Genomic DNA, 21,093 nt, shown 5'->3' with positions numbered 1-21,093 from the left:
CTATGATGCTGCTTGGCCTGCTGTGTTCATCCAGCCCTGCACCTTGTAATGATTACACCCTTTTTTTGCTGAACATGCCTTTCTCCTAATCCTTTAGAGATTCAAAGTTCCATAAATGAATGACACTGGCTTAATAGTCATTGGGAACTAAATTTGAAAGACCCCAAAACAGGGACAGAAATTGTCATGCAAGATGGACTAATGCTCATTGGCTGCAATACATGTAGCATTCCAACCTTTTGGCATAGAACAAGTGGGTGTTTACCATGATGTTAATTGCCTTGGAGCCTAAGCAGGGAGTCAATATCATGGTTAGTTAACATCAGCTACAGCTATTATGTACTGTCAAAGCTACCTTGCACCTCTTAAGGAATGAAAACAAAAAGTAGTGGAAATACTCAGCAGGTCTGGGAACATCAGTGCAGAGAAACACAGAGTTAATGTTTGAAGATGAAAATGATTTCTTCAGAATTAAAGGAGATTGGAACTGTGGTGGGTTATAAGCCATTGAAAGCAGGGATGGGTTCTAAAGGGGAGATCTGAAACAGGGTGGAACGTAGGGGACATTAAATGACTAAGATGTCATAAGATAACAGACAAAGGGAGTGGTAATTTTTATAGTAAAAAAAATGTTGTCCAGAAGTAGTGTAAATGCCACAGCAATTAACAGCTGAATCTGTTTGGAGAAATGTGTTTGTACATTGTGCACATGCAGTTTAGTCACGTGACCTCTGCAGTAACTTACTTTCACTTGAGAACTGGAAGTTATCAAAAACAATTTAGGTAAAACGCAATGATAGAAGTGTCCAGCTGAATTGTGTGGTTTCTCAGAGCTGTAAACAAATGTAAGAAACAGAGAGGAACAATAAGAAGAGTAGTCTGAAGGTTTGAAATTCTAGCGGGTGGTGGGTGGTTAATTTTCCAGTCTTGAGTGTTTTGGAAATGAAACACTACATGAGACAGAATTAGAATTTCTTCCAGCCTTAGTTGCAAATCTACCAGACAGCCACAGGACTGATATAAGAAAGAAACTGAATAAATAAGTATAACAACTCTGCTGTCAGTGCTCAGGAAAGAGTGCTCCAAGCTCTAGAGCACCCTTAACCTCACTGAGGAGCAGAAATGTCAGAGTGGAGAAATTTTTCAGGCCTTGAAGGTACAGGTGAAACACTTGACTAAGTAATCTTGTCAGAAAGGCCAGCAAAGAGACAAAGGCTGTATAGCAGGATGTAAATATTGCTGAGGCAAGAGAAAAAGAAGCATGTCCAGGATGGGGTAAGCACTGCTCTAACTGCAAGAAGCTGAATCACTTTGCACACATGTGTTTAGCTATGAAGATGCAAAACAAGATTACTGATGTTGCACGATGCATTGGTGTCTACCTGACACTTCACGTTCATTTGAATCTTTCGTTTTACAGGCATTATTCTAACAGTCACAAACCATTTGTACATTTAGATTTGATGATAACAGCTTATTGTAAGGTATACAATGTTTGTTAGAATCATCACCAGACATCTGAACACTTATCTTGCCTGGATGCTCTTTACATCTCTTTCCTTATCTCTTTAATGACAATGATTCTATTTCCTCTGTATAAGATGTGGTATGAAAGCAACACGAGCAATCTGGATATAAAATTTGCTGAGTGATAGGAAATAGAGAGTAATGGTTAAAAGATTTTTTTATTTGACTAGAGGAAGGTTTGTGGTGGAGTTCCCCAGTATTAGGAACAGTTCTTTTCCTGATATATACGAATGATCTGGATCTTGTTGTGAGAGGAATAATTTCAAAGTTTGCAGAAGACACTAAAATTGAAAGAATCGTAAACTGAGGAGGAGGAAAATATAGAACTCCAGAAGGACATTGATAAGTTGGTGAAATGGATGTATAGCTGGCAAATGAGGTTCAATTCAGAGAAATGTGATGTGAGGCACTTTGGAAGAAAATTGAAACGTAACATTCAAAACCAGGTATAATTCTAAAGGGAATGCAGAGGCAGGTCTTCTATAGGTATAAATATACATGTAGAAACTATATGTATAAATGCACAGATCATCGAAGGTTGCAGGACAGGTGGAGAGAACAGTTAATAAAGTATATAATAATAAAGTTTTGGGCTTTATTCATAGGGTATAGACAACAAAAGCAAGAATGTGATGTTGAATTTGTACAAGACACTTATTAGACCTCAGCTGGAGTATTGTGTATAGTTATGGATGCAACATTACAGGAAAGATTTGAATGCAATCAGAGAGAGTGCAAAAGTAGTTTGCAAGAATACACCTAAGAATGCAAAAGTTCAGTTACAAGGATAAATTGAAGAAGCTGGGACTGTTCTCCTTGGAAAGAAAGCATTTGAGAAGAGGTTTGATAGGAATTTTCAAAATCATGAGCAGACTTGACAGAGTAGATAGGGACAAACTGTTCCCACTCTGAAAAGAAAATTGAATGAGAGGGCATAAATTTAAAGTGGCATGCAAAAGAAACAAGGGTGATGTGAAAAAATAACCTTTTCCCACAGTGAACAGCTTATGGAATGCAGTGCCTGAAAATGAGGGGACTTCAAAGTAGGTTTTCAAGAGAGTATTGGACGATTATTTAGATAGAAATGGTGTGCGGGGATATTGAGAAAAGATAGGAGATTGGCACTCGGTAATAGAACTGGCAGGGCCGTGATGAGCCAAATGGCCTCCTTCTACACTGTAACAATTCTGTGTTTCTTTGATTTTAAGTTCTGCCAAGCATTGCCAATGTACATTTACCTCCCCTGCTTGTACTTCACCATTAAATAATATTTCTGCAAAGTAACATTCTTTACAGACACTTTAGACCAAATGGAAGTGATTTGAGAAAGATGCTTTGAAGTGGCTTGTGATTTTATTTGCAATTGGACACATAGTGTCAATCATTTTGCATTAACATCCTGGATGCCATCAGTCAGCATCACAAACCAGCCATCCTGCAAATCTCGCTAACTGACCTCTGAGATGCTGAGGTGGTCTCATACTTTCAGTTACTTTGAGATGATATTCACGAGGAAAGCATCCATGACCTTTACAAACATCATTGTAATTTATTTAGGATCAGTTCAACAGCCTATGGCTTGGTGGTCTGCAAAATGCTACACATCTCCTCTATGTAAGGTAATCAGTCTAAGCTTTGGACTTGGTTCAGTTGAGATGAGTTAATTTTGATTAATATCGAGTCTCTAAAGCTGCAAGTCTTCAATCTTCCCATTGCATTGGATTTTCAGTTTAATTTGTCCACTTGGGGTAAGTATTGTTCTATCATATTGCCAGGCAATGACCAATTACAATAAGAGATCATCTACACCGTCCCTTGACATTCAATGGCACTAGCATCACTGAGACCCCACTGTCAACATTATTTGGGATACCATTGACCAGAAACTCAACTGGCCTCACCATACAAATGCAGTGGCTACAAGAACAGGTCAGAAATTAGGAATAGTGCAGCGAGTAACTCAACTCCTGACTCCCCAAAGTCTGTCCACTATCTATAAGGTATAATTCAGGAGTGTGCTGGAATACACCACTGATGGGTGCAACTGTGACAACACTCAAAAGGCTTGACACCATCCGGGACAAGGCAGCCCATTTGATTGTCACCAGATTCACAAATATCCACTCTGCCACTGACAATCAGTAACAGCAGTGTGTACTATCTACAAGATGCACGACAGCAATTCACCAATGATCCTTAGACAAACCCACAATCACTTCCATCTAGAAAGTCAAGGGTAGCAGATGTATGGCAACACCACCACCTGATTTGGAAATATATTGCCATTCCTTCACTATTACTGGGTCAAAATCCTGTAATTCTCTCCCTGATGGCATTGTGGGTTTACTTATCGCACAAAGTCTGCAGTTGTTCGAGAAGCAGCTCACCATCACCTTCTCAAAGACAACTAGGGATAGGCAATAAATGCTGTTCAGGTAGCAATGCGCATGTCCCACAAATGAATAAAACAAAAGTATCGATTCAACTTCACCTCTGAGGTTTTCATTTTGGGATCACCATTTTGAACCACTTTATACAGGTCTACAAAGCTCAGAAACAAAAACAGAAGTTTGCTGAAAAAACTCAGCAGGTCTGGCAGCATCTGTGGAGAGAAATCAGAGTTAACGTTTTGTGTCTGAGGAATTCTGTACTTGTTTCTGATTAACAGTGTCCGCAGTTCTTTCGGTTTTTGTTTATTAGGCGCTCAATTCACCAAATATGAGCAATGGGATTACAGAGCACATGTATGTAACAACTACATATTAAGTAAACTAAAGAACTACTCATGACCCCTGAAATCCTAGATTAATCCAGGATGAAGTTTGGAGTAGATTTCTTTACTTTCACAGAAACTGATTATTTTGTCACTGTTTACTACAATTCTGGCTACTTTAGTTGGAACGGTTGGCATCAATAATTCCAGTGAAATTGCAGAACTTGTGAAAAGATATTTTAGATATTGCAGCATTCCAGAAATTGTGATGAGGAACAGTGGTCCTTAATTTATGGATTAGGCATTGAGGTACTTCATAAATTATTGGTAAATCTAGTACCACACAACTCTTTAACTTTATCTTCAGTCCAATGGAAAAACTGAGGAAGCACTGAAAATCACCACAGAGGTTCTAAATAAATCACCCAATTCAGCACAGTGCAAGGCAGTGTTAAAGTGGGGAGCACATCTGTTGAAAGCATGTAAAGCAATCCAATCTGGCAATTAATGTAATATCCCATCAAAACTACTCCTATAAAATAAAATAAAAACTACTGAAGGCAGAAGTAGTATTAGGAGTGAGTGACAAAACCTTGGACAAATGACAGAATACCAAATTTTGGTTCGATAAAACTGGCAAATCATTGCCAGAGCTGAGGTCTGGGGAGCCAGTCAGAGTGCAAATATTCAACACCCTCAATAAGTGTCACCCCAAGTGTTAACTTCAAGCTTGTTTAGAGCCTTTGTCACCTCAGTTGTACAAGGTGTGCATGAATGATAGGATATATTGTGACAACTGCAGACCTGTACATTGACTAAAGAAGTTGTTCCTTCACCATAGCCAACTGATGAGAAAGATATGATGTCACCAATGCAGAGCTACAGAATGACCATCAGTCCACCACTCCTGAAAAGAACAGTGAACCAGATACAACAGTTACCTTGACATAAGCACCCAACCTTCCACAGACATCACCCCACGGATAGCCGGATGCCAGGTGAATAGCATATGGCAATGTGCATGCACAGCATTAGAAGACAAGCGTGATTTAAAGATTATAGATTATATAAAGATTATATCTGCAATGCATGTTGTAGCCTGTTTCTACTGGATACTTACTCCCCAACTAGTTTGAAGATTTTCTCTGGGTTACATTGACTCAAAACTTAGAATTTGCCCAAACAATTATACTTTTATTGGTGCCAATTATATTACATACACAATCCGATAGTACTGCAGATATGAAACTTAGCACTTACCCTAAGCCCTAATTGCTTTACTCCCCTGAGATACAGACACAGTAAATTGGTCAGTCTGCCTTTCAGTGTTCTCTTGTGGTCAACTGAACTAACTCCTTCCTTTTACTTTTCACAGCAGCCGTAACAGTGACAGCTTCAAGTTTAATGAACTTCATGCTGAAAAAGGTCTCTGCTTCCTGTCCTGCTCCATACACATTTTCATTTTGGTTCAATTCCTTGATAGCAATAGAATAATTGGTCCATTTTTACCCCCAGCAACCCCTCATATAGTTGAAGGGTCCTGACAACATTTAGTCAATTTCCTTCTAAACGTGTTCAACTGAAAATTTTAGCCTTTTACAGTTTACATGCAGTTTCATATCCTGTTTTCTTTCCATCTGGTCTGTTGTGATAAAAATGATTTGCTCCCCTCCTTGTCCCCAGTTTCACAAACTAACCAGTACACAGATCAATTGCAAACTGCAAAATTTCTCTGTATTCGATAATGTCCAATCAAAGCAGAGCTGCCTTTATCTAAATAAAAACACAATACCACATGTCTGCAGTCACACCAGGAGAAGCCACATGAACCACAATCAGACTGACCTTTGCTGTGAGCTAAATAAGATGTCAAGTATCCCAGTACTGTTTGCATTTTGCTCTGCTAGCCTTGCAATTAAATAATCTTGTACTGGCTGCATAAACCTTCAATATGTCTGGACTCGAAGCGACCAAATAACAATTGTGAACAAAACTCTTCCCTATATTCATAGCTTTAAATGTAGCAGCTGCCCAAAATGGGCAGAGATTGACGAAAGTGGAACAGACCAGAATTATCAGCTTTTGTTCAGATATAGTAATTTTTTTAAGCATTGCCCATCTATATTGGGTAACTTTTAACTGTAAATGAAAGTGCATGTAATTTTTTTATGAAAAGGTGGGTGCTTGAAAAATGTAATTTCTATATTGCACACTTATAGCTTACCATAATCATGTGATATCTTCTACAAATTGTTGGTATGACCCATTGGGGTAGTGCGATGTAAATCAAGCCCAACTTTTTCTGGAGTCACAGCAATTTTTTTTATATCCAGAAGAGCTTTTACACACAATTGTCTTTTTTTTTCCATCACCAAATTACCTGTGGTATTTCTTTCATCCATCAATGACCACCATTAAATCGCCCATGTTTTCGAAATGATAAGTTTATATGCAAAGCCTGGTGATGAACATGCAAACCATCAAAGATGAGGGACAGGTAGGGAGGGAGGGAGGAAGATAAATAAAAATGGAGTTGAAAGGGCTCTATTTAACGTTAAAGTTTTTTTTTAAATGTGCTCAGCCATCCAATCAAACAGTGACTGGTTATTGATAATAGGTCACTAGTCCACAGACCAATCAACTTCTTGTTGCCAACAGGAGCTACCTCAGTACACAGCCTGAACTTCAATTACTGTTTGTGCAAACTGTTATTTACAATGCCCTGCTATGGTGTCAGGTTACTTTTAAAGACTGCAGCCACTCTTTCAAACACTGTTTTTAGAACAGTTGTTTGTCATTTCTGTCCACAGTTTTCAAAAACACAAGGATTAAAAAGACAAGGTCTGAGCACAGAAAAAAAAAACACGATTCAAACTTGTGTAAATGGAATAAAAATCGAGGATAGATTTTGTGTAAATATAAGCAAAATGCTTCTGATTATGGAATTCTGAAATGAAAAGCAAAGGAAAATGCTGGAGAAACTCAGCAGGTCTGGCAACATCTATGGAGAGAGAAGCAGAGTCAATATTTTGAGTTCAACATGACTCTTCACAGTGTGAAAACAGGCCAATCAGCCCAACAAGTCCACACTGCCCCTCCAAAGAACATCCCACCCTGACCTATCCCTCTCACCCTGCATTTCCCATGGCTAATCCACCTAATTTACATACCCCTGGGCACAATGGCCAATTTAGCATGGCCAATCCACCTAACTTGGACATCTTTGAACTGTCGGAGGAAAGAGGAGCACCCAACAGAAACCCACGCAGACACAAGGGGAATGTGCAAACTCCATACAGACAGTTGCCTCAGGCTGGAATCAAACCCAGGCCCCTAATGCAGTACTAACCACTGAGCCACCGTGCTGCCCAGATGCATACCTGGGAAATCATTGAACTCATTGTTGAAACAGAAGGCTTAATGTGTCTAATTGAGAAACTTAGGGTGCTATTTCTCAAGCTTGTGTTAAATTTCACTAGAACACTGCAACAGGCTGAGGATAGGAATGTGAATAGGACAGCAAGATAGTGAATTAAAATGGAAAGCAACTGGAAGTTCAGGTATGTATTTGGATTGAATGGAGGTATCTCACAGAGTTGTCAAATCTGTGTTTGCTCTCCCTCAATTTTACTGCAAACATAATTTGATGATTTCTGCACTGAGGACAAATTTAACAAAGTATTTAAGATCATTAAATTTCTCTTTGATATCAATGGTGGTCAGTGTCAAGTGTCTTTCTTATTGTATAATAAAACAAAGAACTGCAGACACTGGAGATCTGAAACAGATCTCTTCATCAGTCTCTAGACTCAAAACGTTTACTCTGCTGTCAGACCTGTTGAGTTTCTCCAGCAATTTTTGTTTCTTGTTGCATGGTTTGGTTTGGTGTTTGCATATCAACACGAATTGTAATTTGTTTTCGCTTCAGGGTTTCTTGAGACGTTTATGGATGAGAACCAAGGGTTGGGTTCATTCCCAATTTTCTCAATGTTAACAAAAGTAGCCACTGAAATTCCTTCTCTGTCAGCTTTCTGCTATTCTTCACCATTGTGTGATTGGAGGCATATCATGGTCCACATGCATCATGTACGTAACAGTTTTCAATTTACTGATACTGCGGAAGAAATAAGCAAACAAATTGAGAATGTTGTTCGTATGTATAAGATGTAAGTCTGTGGCTCCAGCAAAGTACAGATCTGTTGCTCTTTCGACACTGACGCGTATTAGAATCTCCAGCTATGGTATAAAATATATGTACAATTGTCTTTGAATGAGACTGGAGTTTTAGAAGACCTGAGAACTTTCAGTGATGAGAATTTTTCTTAATATATTCCTTGGATTGCAGAGAATGGAGCTGTCCTAACGTCTTCTTAATTTTTTGTTGCCCACAACATTGACAGCCACTCCAGTGTCCATGATAGCATTTACTCTTGAGTAGCCAATGGTCACTATTGCTCATATAAAATAAAACAAAGAACCACGGTTGTTGGAAATCTGAAACAGAAACTGAAATTATTGAAGAAACCCAGTAGATCTGGCTGCATCTATGGAGAGAAAGCAGAGTTAATGTTTCAGATCTAGTGGTTCCTCTTTAGAACTGAAGCAGAACAAAGTCTGTCAAGATTGTTTGAACAATATACTGCAAACCTAAGCAAAAGCTACAGGATTAGTTTTTTAAACGTCTTGGTGGGTAGGTAAGCGGCATGTTTCACCTGCACCCCACCCATTAAAAGGTGTGATAGTCAGCTGAAGGAGGGTTGAGCCAGAGACTCGTGGATTCCTGGTTTGTCCTTTCCATACTCAGTGGATCTATAAGGGTGATAGCACTGAGCGGTGATCAGGATAATTGTTAGTCCCATAAGAGTCTGTGACTCATGGAGGCACTGTCACAGTAAGTGGACATAACCAAGGGTGCAGGAGGCAATGTCTGGTATAGGAACATTCAACTCAGTTGAACTTCCAATCATTCCAGGAGGGGTATGAACACAACTCAGTGTCAACTTTTGTTTGCTAACTGCTCCTGTCAACAAGTGACTCAGAACATATTGCTAATTAATAGTGATACATAATTGGAAAAAGTTGTCAATCTTTCAACATTTGTACATCAAGGCTTGATGAATATGTTCTGCATCTTGACCCATACTTTAAACAAGATTATTAACATGTACATTATCAGCCTCTTTGTAAAGTTATTGCTGTGATCCTCATTAATAAATATCTTTCTTTCCATGTTGACGAGGCAAAGCCTGGATCGTGTTAATCATTCTGATGGACTAATTTAAACATGTTGAGCATTCTGTTTCTATGAATGCTGCACTGTTTTATTTCTGACATATGAATTGCCCGAGGCTTATCTTAATTTTTAAACAGGCTTGTTTACAAGAAGCTAAACAGCATTTTGGCTTTGCCTTTATACACTCTCCCAGAGATTTGAATAAAACAATAAAGATTCTAGTCTATTCACTGACTCTTCAATTCAATCACTTAAAGGGGAAATATCAAACAATATTGAACTCAACTCATATCATACATTGGAAGCAAATAGATGACAAATCATTTATCTGTACCGAGATCTGATCTTAATAGCCAAAGAAGAGTCACTCCTTTTCAATATGAGAAATATCTGTCAGCAGTTTATATCTTTGTCATCTTATTCTGTTCTTTTGGCACAATTAAATGTGGAGACTGCCTGTCTGACATGCTTGCTTAAAAATGCCAATTTTAGTTTTGATAATGGTACATTTATTACACTTTTCATTCTTTATTCTTTCTTAATTGACAAGGACAATGGTGTAATTCATATGGTCCAATTGAATATGAATGAGAGATTATCAAAGGGTTCATTTCAGTGTACAATCTGTTTAGAATAATTTTAGTTTGTCACTGGAATATTCCGATTACAGTTCAATTCCTAACTGTGCTATTAATTGTCATGCACATTGTGCTTTATACATCCCAAATGTTTACCTGCTGTGTTTTGTTTAGTTTTAATTAGATTTCAACTTTAAATAAAATTAATACAGGAACAGCAGTAAAACACTAGTGATAAGTTCAGCACCAATACAAGCTAAATAATTACAATAAAGAAATCCTGATGTATACTGTTGAAGAAAATAATTTCCTTTTCTCTAGCCTTAATACTGGCATAAGTAACAATTTTTCCTTCAGTTGTCAATTCAATAAAAAAAGCAGGCAATTGCGCTATTAGGATCAAACAGGAAAATATTCCATGAATATTTGTTTCCAACAGAAGTCAAGTAAACTTTCTAACATTTGATATTCCTTCAAAGATACAACATACAGACTAAGTATCACCAAAGATTTTGATTAGATTTTATTTATTGTTGTTAACATGTACCGAAGTACAGTGAAAAGTTTTGTTTTGTGAGCAACCCAGGTCTCTGAAATATACAAATCAGCAGTATGCTTCAATGGACCCTTGCCAAGTAGTAGGGGAAGTCAAAGACAATGTTGTACTGAATCTGATTTTGACCAAAGTGAACCATACACTTGCTGGTAGCCTTAACCACCACTGCTTTCAGCACATGTTCTATTGTTTCACAGCAAAAAAAGTTCTTTCTGGAAGATGAAACAAGTTGCTCAGTACATACTGTTCTTCCCATGAAACTGCAATGGAAGAATGCAATGATCTCATCTTTGCTATCTCCAGTTATTGCAGGCATTGTAAAGATTGTGCAAGAAGTTTTGTAGTCTCCCCAATGCCATTTCACATTTGAGGAAAATAACTTCCAAAAATTGACAGTCGGTGTTGATAGACCCATAAGGATATTGCTGCGTCACCAACTGCTCAAGTGCAAGTGAATTCAAGAGTTCACTTTCTTATTGTGAGGATGTGCGCTTTTAAAGATTCAGTTTCTAAATTTCCTTTTCCTGGCTTGAGTATTTTTGCAGAAATGGAGATCCTATACAGACAATTGTATAAAATACCAAAAAGGCTGACATTTTTTTAAAAATTCACTCATGGGAAGTGGGCATCGCTGGTTAGCCAACATTTAATGGCCATCCCTAGATGCCCATGAAAAGATGGTGGTTCAGCAGGAGTTTTCAGTCCCTCATTATCTGTATAGTCACTAGAGATCACAGTCCAGATTGTGTTTCAAGTTTCTTTGATAGCTTTACCTGTGAGATCCCATTGATACCGCACAGATTTCTTTTACACCTGGAGTTGTTTTGTTTGTAGCAGTCCTCTTTTAAGTAAAACAAAAACAAATTTTGGAATTAAAGGTTATGACTCTCTACCACATATCAAGATTCTGGATTCTGACTCATGTCCTGACAACAATATATCTACAATAATGAGGCTCTCATGGTGCAGTGATAGTGTCCCCATGTCTGAGCCAGAAACCTGTGTTCAAGTCTCGCCTGCTCCAGAGCTATGTCATAACATGCCTGATCAGGTTGATTAAAAATATAAGCAAAAAGAAATAAAAAATTGAGATTTATCTTAACTTTTTGTAAATTATTTATTTTTAGGGTTTATGTTATTACAATGGTGATGGATTACGGTGATTTACACACTTTTTACCATATTTTCATAAATACAAGTAACAACAAATCACTGCAACTAAATAATGAAGAAAATATTAAACTAACTGTTGTCTCATTACTTTTTAAAAGTGCAATGCTTCTTCGGCATTATCTTTAAATGAATACCTCTTAGTATGATGCAAAATACAGGGAATGCACTATCACAACATGATTAGCTTGTCAGTAGGACATGGCAGCTTCATATTATACAAATTATGAACTAAAATGTTCACACGAAGGAAATGACTTTTTTCAGACAAAAGAGAAGTATAACTGGCATGGTGGTATTACACAAATCATGTGGATTCACACCATGATTATTCCAGTCAGGCTCTAAAGCCAACTTGCAGCTATAGAAATGTCTTCATGTTGGAATGAGTAAATGTTTGCGCAGAAGTGCACATATATACAACAATGATTATACTTTTTCAAAAAATTAGTTACATGTGATTAGGCCATATCAGCTCCTATTGGAATGGTTGGGTTTACTATAGACGGTTAACAAACAATTTTGGATTGTGCTTAAATCAAAATGAAATACATAATGATGATTGTGAGGGCAGTGACGGTTTGGGTGAGCTACTAAATGTGAAAGTTTATTAAATTTAGAATGTTCATTTTGTCATGCAAGGCAAGTATTTAGCAATTTCTTTTTTATTTCAACCATTTGAAAACTTTTATTGTAAACAATCGGGCAACGTAAGGCTGATATTACACTGCATGTTATATGGGTGTGGAGACCCTGAGAGTGACTTGCTCAGATCAAGTGACTTGGTCAAAATGCAAAATTCATGAACTCACCTCACCCAAATTATTGTGGCAACAAACTTATGCCTCCATCTTTCTCTGTAGCAGGAGATGGGGTGGTATTTTGGCAATATCACTGGACTAGTAATGCAGAGGCCTAAGCTAATTCTCCGTGGACATGGATGGAATTGGTGGCAAGGGAGTAGAGTTTATATTGAAAATCAAAGCCAATATTTAATTGGGGAGAATTTCTGCTCATTTAATACTGTCATCGAGAGACGATGGGTCCAAAATTGACAGTCTAAATTGAACCAGAGCCGGAGAAATCGGTCCTGACAGAATTTTGGCCAAACTAAATTAAACAGCAGCCAGCACAGAAAACAATGAAAACCAAGGTCAAAGAAGTCACAAACGGTCAGGGGAACCAGTTTCAACCAGCCTGAGAGTTGTGTACTGGAGGATTAGATGTTCTGACACCTTGGCTTCCAGCCAGTGCCTGGAGACGTGCACTTTACACCTCCCTGGCTTGGCAACAGTGAAGAGCGTTGGGATAACCCCATTGGATCCTTTCAACCCTGCTCATGGACTCATTGGACGAAGGCCACAGAACATTCAGGAAGGTGCAAGACCAGGTGGATAAGAATACACACTTGGAAGAGACCCAGCCAGCAAAGACTCACAGCAAGACCCACAGCAAAAGACTACACAACACCCCAAGAACTATGTGTTAAAGAATGCACTAAAGCTTTCGTAATTGCCACCAAGGCACAGTGGGGAAAGACCACTGTCTAAGGTCCTTCTGTCAAAATATAGTAAGGGTCTGTTCAGTAATCTCTCCCTTTTGTTGCCTCAATGTATGTAAATAGTGTCCTGCATGATAAGAAATGTTTTTTGCAGCTGCAGGGATGGTCAAATTCCAGTGTTTGTTTTTCTTGATAGGCCAAGACAGTACAGAACTACTTGCATATCTGGGAATGTAGATAAAGATTTTTTACTAATAAAGTATATTTTTGCGATAAAAATAATGGCAACCCAAGATGACCCAGGAGAAGATCCATCCCGAACTGCAAAACCTGCCTTCATGGAAAAGAGCCAGCCCTACCTCAGAGAGGAAGGAGATCCCAACAGCCCAGCTCAAACATGTGGAATATTGTGGGTAATATCCTTTCTTAGACAGATAGAGCCAGATAGAGAGGAAATATTGTGGGGATTTGGGAAATGCTCATGTGATGTTTTTAATAAGGAATATTTTGTTAATAAAATGGAGTTGAACTGCAAACTGAATTCTGTTTCCCTCTGGCAGCCTCACCAACAAGAGCACTTAGGTAAAATGTTTTTAATACAGAAACTGCTTGAAGTGTCCAAAGTACAGACAACAATACAGGGTTTCAGACAAGCAGTCTGATAGTGTAGAGACAACAAAGAAGGAAAAAAAATAGTGATGAGGTAAATCCGGATGTCATTAATATACATATCTGAAGCAAAATTGAATTGACATTGATCAAGTGTTCATAATAGTTGGTGTAGTCTACATTTTCAACAAATTATGTATATGCCAACAATTTAATAAATTCCACGTTATAATATTTTCCAATGCTGCGAAAAAATGACTTTTTTTTCAACAGCATAAAAATAAATAAGCTTATTTTTATCAATAGGCATCTTGAATATTGCAGCACGTAGTACCACCCATTTTTGCAAAACAATGAATGCAGTTGTGGGTGCTGAACCTTTCCAGCACCATCCCCATTCCTCTAGGAAAGCAAAACAGCTGAAATGCTGTTACTATGAAATTACTGTTCCAGTTCATGATCTTCAGGGGTATACCTGGGTAAAGATTCCACCACACTTGAGCTGTACATGTGAAGTGGTTTCCAAGGACAGCTTTTCCATACTGCTCACCATTTCTTCTGATTTTGAGATGCAGAATATAGTCTAACCAGTGAACACATGAAATAGGTGCCCAGGATTTAGATGAAGTTGATATAGGTACTTCCTCAGGTAGATTTTGGGAGTTCAAATTATCACGCAATCTCCCGCATAGGAGGCCAAATATGATTTGCTGAAAGCCACCTACAAATAGGCAGCAAATGCTAGCTCACCTGCATACCAAAAAAGACTTTTAAAAAAAGACAGAACTCTCAACGACATCTCACGACTCCTTTTAAAAACAACGGTGGTGCAAAAATCAAGTAGTATATGCAAGTAGAGTTTTTTTTGACAATTACAGACAGACCAATAAAAATCCACTTTACGAAGCAAATGCATTGATTCAAGCTTAATGTATCTATGTGTTTTGTTTTCAAACAAAGAACATTCATTCCATTTCACTATCTATCATTCAGGGCAATACACTGACCCAATTTTTTAAATCCTGTCCTCTAAGTTAATAATTGTACAAGATGTAGAGTGATATGAAAGGAGGAAATTAACTGCTACCACTGTAGCACTAAACCAATGTATTTTATTTATCCTTTAACCATTAGCCTCATTTAATAATTTACAAAATTAATTCAAATTAAAGGATGGATAGCCATATGCTGGTGATGAACAATTTATTGATATACCATGCCATAACATGCAGTTTCATGTTGCGAAAGCTAAAATAGAAAATCTCTCATTTCAAACACAAACCTAGCACCAGTGTATCACTGCTTCTTGATTTGGTGCAAACTATTCTTACAGCATGATGTTGATTCTTATATCCATCATCTTAATGTTCAAATTTTAAAAGAACTGTAAGCTTTTATCTATCTTGCAACCTTGATAAAGGAACTTCAATAAAAAATCTGAATACCTGTCTAAATTACTGGCAAAATTTGTTATAGGCAATATGTGTACCAAATTTTATTTGTTTTAAACTAGTACTTAAGAAAATAATCCGTGAATTATCCAGTGACAGTTCATTAATTTGGGTGATAATATGAAACAGGCAAAAGTGAATTGGCAGACCATTTCACAGTGTTGTCTAGTTTCCATCCATTCTGGAAGAATCCCATTAAAGCTAGAGCAAGAATCTAATAGAACAACTAGATTTTCAGAGTCAAAATGCATTAACTAACGAACTGCAGAAGGCAGCATGAGTTTCCATGCATTGCAATCAGATAAACTCTGTGATAACAATTGCTGCACTAAGTAAAGCATGTTTACTCTTGCTCATTTGTGCCTCTGAGCACTGTGAAGCAAATTATTATCAGTAAATCGTTAATGATTAAGAAATTACTTAACCATGCATAAAAGTAGTCTACTTTACTAAAAAATTATTTCACGTTGTCTCACTGTAGAAAATCAGTTCACACATTATATTACAAGCAATGTTTTTACTTGGGCTAGCTTCATCTGGGGTGGCAGTTAAAATCAAATTCAATGGCTGTCTTATGAAATTTATTTTCTTTACAGAGTAGGATGCGGTACTCGAACGAGTTATGGCTGCTGTTAGTTTTTTATTTTGGATCTGACAAGTTGATGTCAGTACATTGTATGAATTGAGTGCTTACTTTTCTGTTCATTTGCCCTTTAAAACCCAGAGGAACATATCAGGTAGGGATTATCTGAACTAAGATAAAGATTTCAGATTCACCATCTTTAGTTCATTGCTTGGGGATTACTTGCAATGACCTAGATTTCACAATTGTACATTAGTGTATCACTTAAGTATAACGTGGCGGTAAAGCATTAACATATAATGTGTTTGGCAAACCATAAATAATAGAAATGTCCAGTGCTTATAAGTTATTCATTCTATAGATGTCTTGACAAAGTGGATACACAGTAAATATTAACAAGACTGCATTCATTTTCAGACACCTAAGTTGGATGTGCTTAGAACACTTCTAAATCTTGCACATCTTACATATTATGATGGTGTGTTCACAATGCTTTCATCTTTATTGTAAAAGGATCTTCTCCTGTCAAGTGATACGTCTGCTATCGCAGACTAAAAAAACCTCTTCACAAAGCTGTTGTTGATTTGCAAAAATGCTTTTCTGCAATTTGTGCAGAAAAAGTTCAAAAATGACAATTTGCAAAACAGAAATCTCATTTCAACAGATCAACAACAGCACCATGATTAAATGAAACAGCACTATGGTAATAGTATTTTTAATAATTGTTAAGAATCTTTATTCTGACATAACTCAACTGAAATTAAAAGTGAACATTAGTTCTAGGTGGCATAGTGATAATGTCACTAAACAAGTGATCCAAAAGCCCAAATTATGCTTTGGGAGTTTGTGCTCAAATCCCAGCACAGTAGCTGGTGCTGGTCTCAGTACTGTTGATCATGGAACTATCAGCAAGTTTTGGGAAAAAGCAGATTTTTTTCATGAATGACATTTAGGGAAGAAAGTCTAACTGCATCATTTGCTCTGGCATACACATGACTCCATAGATAGGAGCAGGAGTAAGCTATTCTAGCATTTGAGTATGCTCCGCTGTTCATTTACCTTATATCCATGCTATCCCTATATCCCTTGAAGATGTTAGTGCCTAGAAATCTATCAACCTCTATCTCAAAAATACCCAACAACTGATCTTCCACAGTGTCCTAGGATTGTCCTTTATTCTGAGGCTGGGTCACCTGGTTCAATATGAGAAACATATTTGCTGCATCTTCCTTTTAATAATGTTGAACATTTCAGTGAAAGCTGTAGTGATTGGAACAGGTTGACCTTGTTGACTACAAAGTTGTTGATTGGGGATGTTAACATGGGCCAATCAGGAAAGCCCTGGCTGACCAATATAACCAGAAGACGAGAATCTCCGCAGTTCAGGCGACTGATTCTGAGCTAGCTGGCCACTGCCAGTGCACGACTAAATACCGGGTGACTTGTTGACAGGACACTGGTCTCTGTGCAGTTATTTTACCTTGCTATTCATATGCCTATCTGGATGCCTTTTAAATGTTGTAACTGCACCAGCCTCCACCACTTCCTCTGGCAGCTCTTTCCATACATGCACCACAATCTGTGTGAAAAATGTTGCATCTTATGTCTCCCCTGCTGTGAGCTTCCCAGAGAGGTTTCTCCATGGTCAGCTGTGAATCTCATTGTTTATCTTTCTTAGAAGGAACTCCGATGTCCAGAGTTACTTGAAATTACACAGCACAGGCAGCCAGCTGTGCAGGTTCACTGTTCGGTTGTAGCTAAAACCAAGTAGCCAACAGCCAAAAGTCAAATCTTGGACCTCTCTGGCCTGTTGAGTGAGCCGTAACAGTTTATAGTGCTGGAAGCTGTCCTTTGCATTCTGGGATACAGAGTCAACTTTCATCTTCAAGAATGTTTTGTGCCTTAGAACACTGTCAGCAAATTGTTTCCTTTCTGGAATTATGGAAGTATTGTTCTGCTACTGGGGGAAATGCCCACCCCTGTTAATAAACAAAACTATTAGCTTTAAATAGAAAATAAAGAAAAAATATATAACCAGTAGATTAGAATCTCCTAAACTCAGGGGACTGACTCTGAGCTGGCTGGTCACAGCCAGTGCACTGTGCACAAGTAAATAAAGGGTGATTTGGTGACGGGGCAATGGCCTATGCACATTTACTCCACAGGCGTTGCCGTCTACTGTCCATATGATGGTATGACAAAAGAGTTTGGTGGGGGTGTGGTTTGTCGCAATGAAAACACTTGTTAATTGAACTGGAGGCTATAACATCTTCCACGTGACATCACTTCCATTTCTGCCTTATCACGTAAAGCAGGCAAATGGTCATTTCAATAGAACAAGGTCAATTGAAACCAGTGCAATGATTTATTGCATAAATATTATTTAGAGGAACAAAGTAACATTTATAATTCATTCAAATCAATTCAAAACAAAAAAATATATAACCAGGAGATTAGAATCTCCTCAATTCAGGTGATTGTCTCTGAGCTGGTTGGTCACAGCTAGTGTACTGTGCACAAGTAAATAAAGGGCGATAACGGCCTCTGTGCAGTTATCTTAAAAAAAACACATTATGTTCTTCTAAACTCGAGAGAATATAGGTCCCTACAGTGTGGAAAGAGGCCATTTGGCCCATTGAGTCTGCACCGGCCCTCTGAAGAGCATCTCACCCATACCCAGACACCCACCATATCCCTGTAACCCTGCATTTTCCATGGCTAATCCACCAGCCTGCACATGTCTGAACACTATCAACAATCTAGCATGGTCAATCCACCTAACCTCCACATCTTTGGACTGTGGGAGGATACAGGAGCCCCACATGGTAGAAACCACACAGGTATGAGGAGAACATGCAAACTCCACACAGGCAATCACCTAAGTTTGGAACTGAACCTGGGTCCCTAGCACTGCAAGGCAACAGTGCTAACCACTGAGCCACCCCTCCTCTTTACCCACTTGATAGCAAGTTCATCCTCTCTTTGGTCAAGGATCCTAAATTATACACAACAGTCCAGTGTAGTCTTTTACTAATGTTCTATACAATCAAACTAAGAGATCTTTATTCCTGCATAAAATCTTCTTTCATTAAAGATCATATGCCTTCTTATTTTGTTGTTGCACTTGCATGGAGCTCTCAGTGATTTATAAACAAGAATACCCAGGTTGATTTGGGCGTCAACATTTCCTAATTTCTTACCATTGAAGAAATACTCTGCTCTCATTCCTCCTATTGAAATGGATAACCTCAAATATCTACATTATAATTCATCTGCAATGTGCTAACCTACGCACTCAGCTTGTCCAAATCCCCTCGAAGCTTTTTTGCATCAACATTACAACACACATTCTCATCTAGTTTTGTGTCGTACACAAACTTGGAAATATTATCTTTTGTCTTGACATCCAAATCATTGATATAGATTGTGAATAGCTGACACTCAAACACTGATTCTTGCAGTAGCCCAATAGCCACAGTCTGTCAACTTGAGAATAATTTACTTATTCTTTGTCTCTGTTTACTGTCCATTAACGGACTGTCAATGTATGTCAGCACATTACTGTAACGTGTTGTAATTTTGATTACTAACTTTCTATGCAGGACCTTATTGAAAGCTTTCTGGAAATCCATGTGCACCACATCCATTAGTTCCCTCTGTCTATTTTGTTAGTAATATCTCAAAAACATTCCAACAGGATTGTCAAACATGATTTCCTTTCCACAAATCTATTTTGACTTTGTCCCATCAGATTATTATTTTCTAATTGTCTATTTGTGACACCCTTTATATTAGACTCAATGTTTTTTTCTGCTACTGGTCAGGCTTACAGATCTGTAATTTGCCATTTTCTCTCTCCCTTAAATAGTAAGTTTCGACCTCTCAGTCTGTAGGAACCATTCCAATGCATCCATTAACTGCATGGCCACTGACATTAACACCCTGAAATGTTGATCGAACTGTCAGCAGGGATTTATTACCTTTCAGACTTATTAATATTTTCAATGCTGCTGTTTTTTACTGTTTTGTGAATTCCACATTCTCACCAATCATATAGATCTTTATTATTTCTGAAAGATTCCATGCATCTTCCTCTTCGAAGATACACAGTGAGATGAATCTTATGTTTTTGCTTGGCTAATTGTGAATTTGAGAGAGGCCGGATGTGATCTCTCATTGTATCCTACCAAACCCACTTATCAATTGCCTACCATGTTCCTATAGCATCTCTTACATTCCCGTTTCTACCCATCTTAACATGTGTTGTTCCCAGAACAATTTGCACTCAACAGATATTCCAGATTCGACCTGCACCCCCTGCATCTGCAACATCTTTAGTAGCCCATCATGCAAGCACTGTCAGTACAGAGCATGGTTCATGATATTTGCCCTGTACATGGCAAACAGGGAAAAATCAGTGGCCCAAATAATGGTAGTGTCCTAGATGTTCTGCCAGACCGGATGGTGCTGGCTCAGCAGTTCCTCTTCCCCAAGGACAAGCAGTGGACACCAGAACACCAGACCATGCCAGATTGGTCTGAGGTCATCACTCAGGTTAAAACAGTCTCACCGTCTGGAGGAATGCCCAACAGTATAGGAAAAAAACGAATGTCCTTCATCACTCTGCTGTCCATCAACATCTCTCTGATACCTCACAGTCATTCTATCTGTTATGTGTTCACGTCCCACCAAGGCTCATGCTCTACTGCTCTCACTATTACCTCTAACAACTCCCCATTCACACACACCCAGCCTAACTCCTGACATCACTAGCCCTGTATGCCCTCTGCTCTGTCTGCTGACTTGCTCAGGATACTTCCCCACCTGCACCAACAATAATAGCTGTGCTTCCCACTTTCATCTCCTTTAATACCTGCCTTTTTCACATTCAGTGAGGAAAACAGCTCACAGTAGAGCAGAAAGAGACAAAGACAGATGGTGGGCTGCCCGATATTCAGCTCCTCATCTTTAAGAGGGTGCTGACTGACTGCTCTGAGCATGGGCTAGACTGGTATTGGCGCCTGTCCCTGATTTACTATACTAGGAACCTCTGAGCAAAGGCACACCCCCTTGACTGGAGCTTGCTGACAATGATGACAAGCTTTCCTGGTTCGGCATGACAATATAGCAATACTATGAACCTGGTATCTCTAGCTCATGGAACAAAGCAGA

Source organism: Rhincodon typus, chromosome 1 (genome assembly GCF_021869965.1).
Source record: "Rhincodon typus isolate 14 chromosome 1, sRhiTyp1.1, whole genome shotgun sequence".
NCBI classification, from domain to species: domain Eukaryota; kingdom Metazoa; phylum Chordata; class Chondrichthyes; order Orectolobiformes; family Rhincodontidae; genus Rhincodon; species Rhincodon typus.
This window is presented reverse-complemented; position numbering follows the sequence as displayed.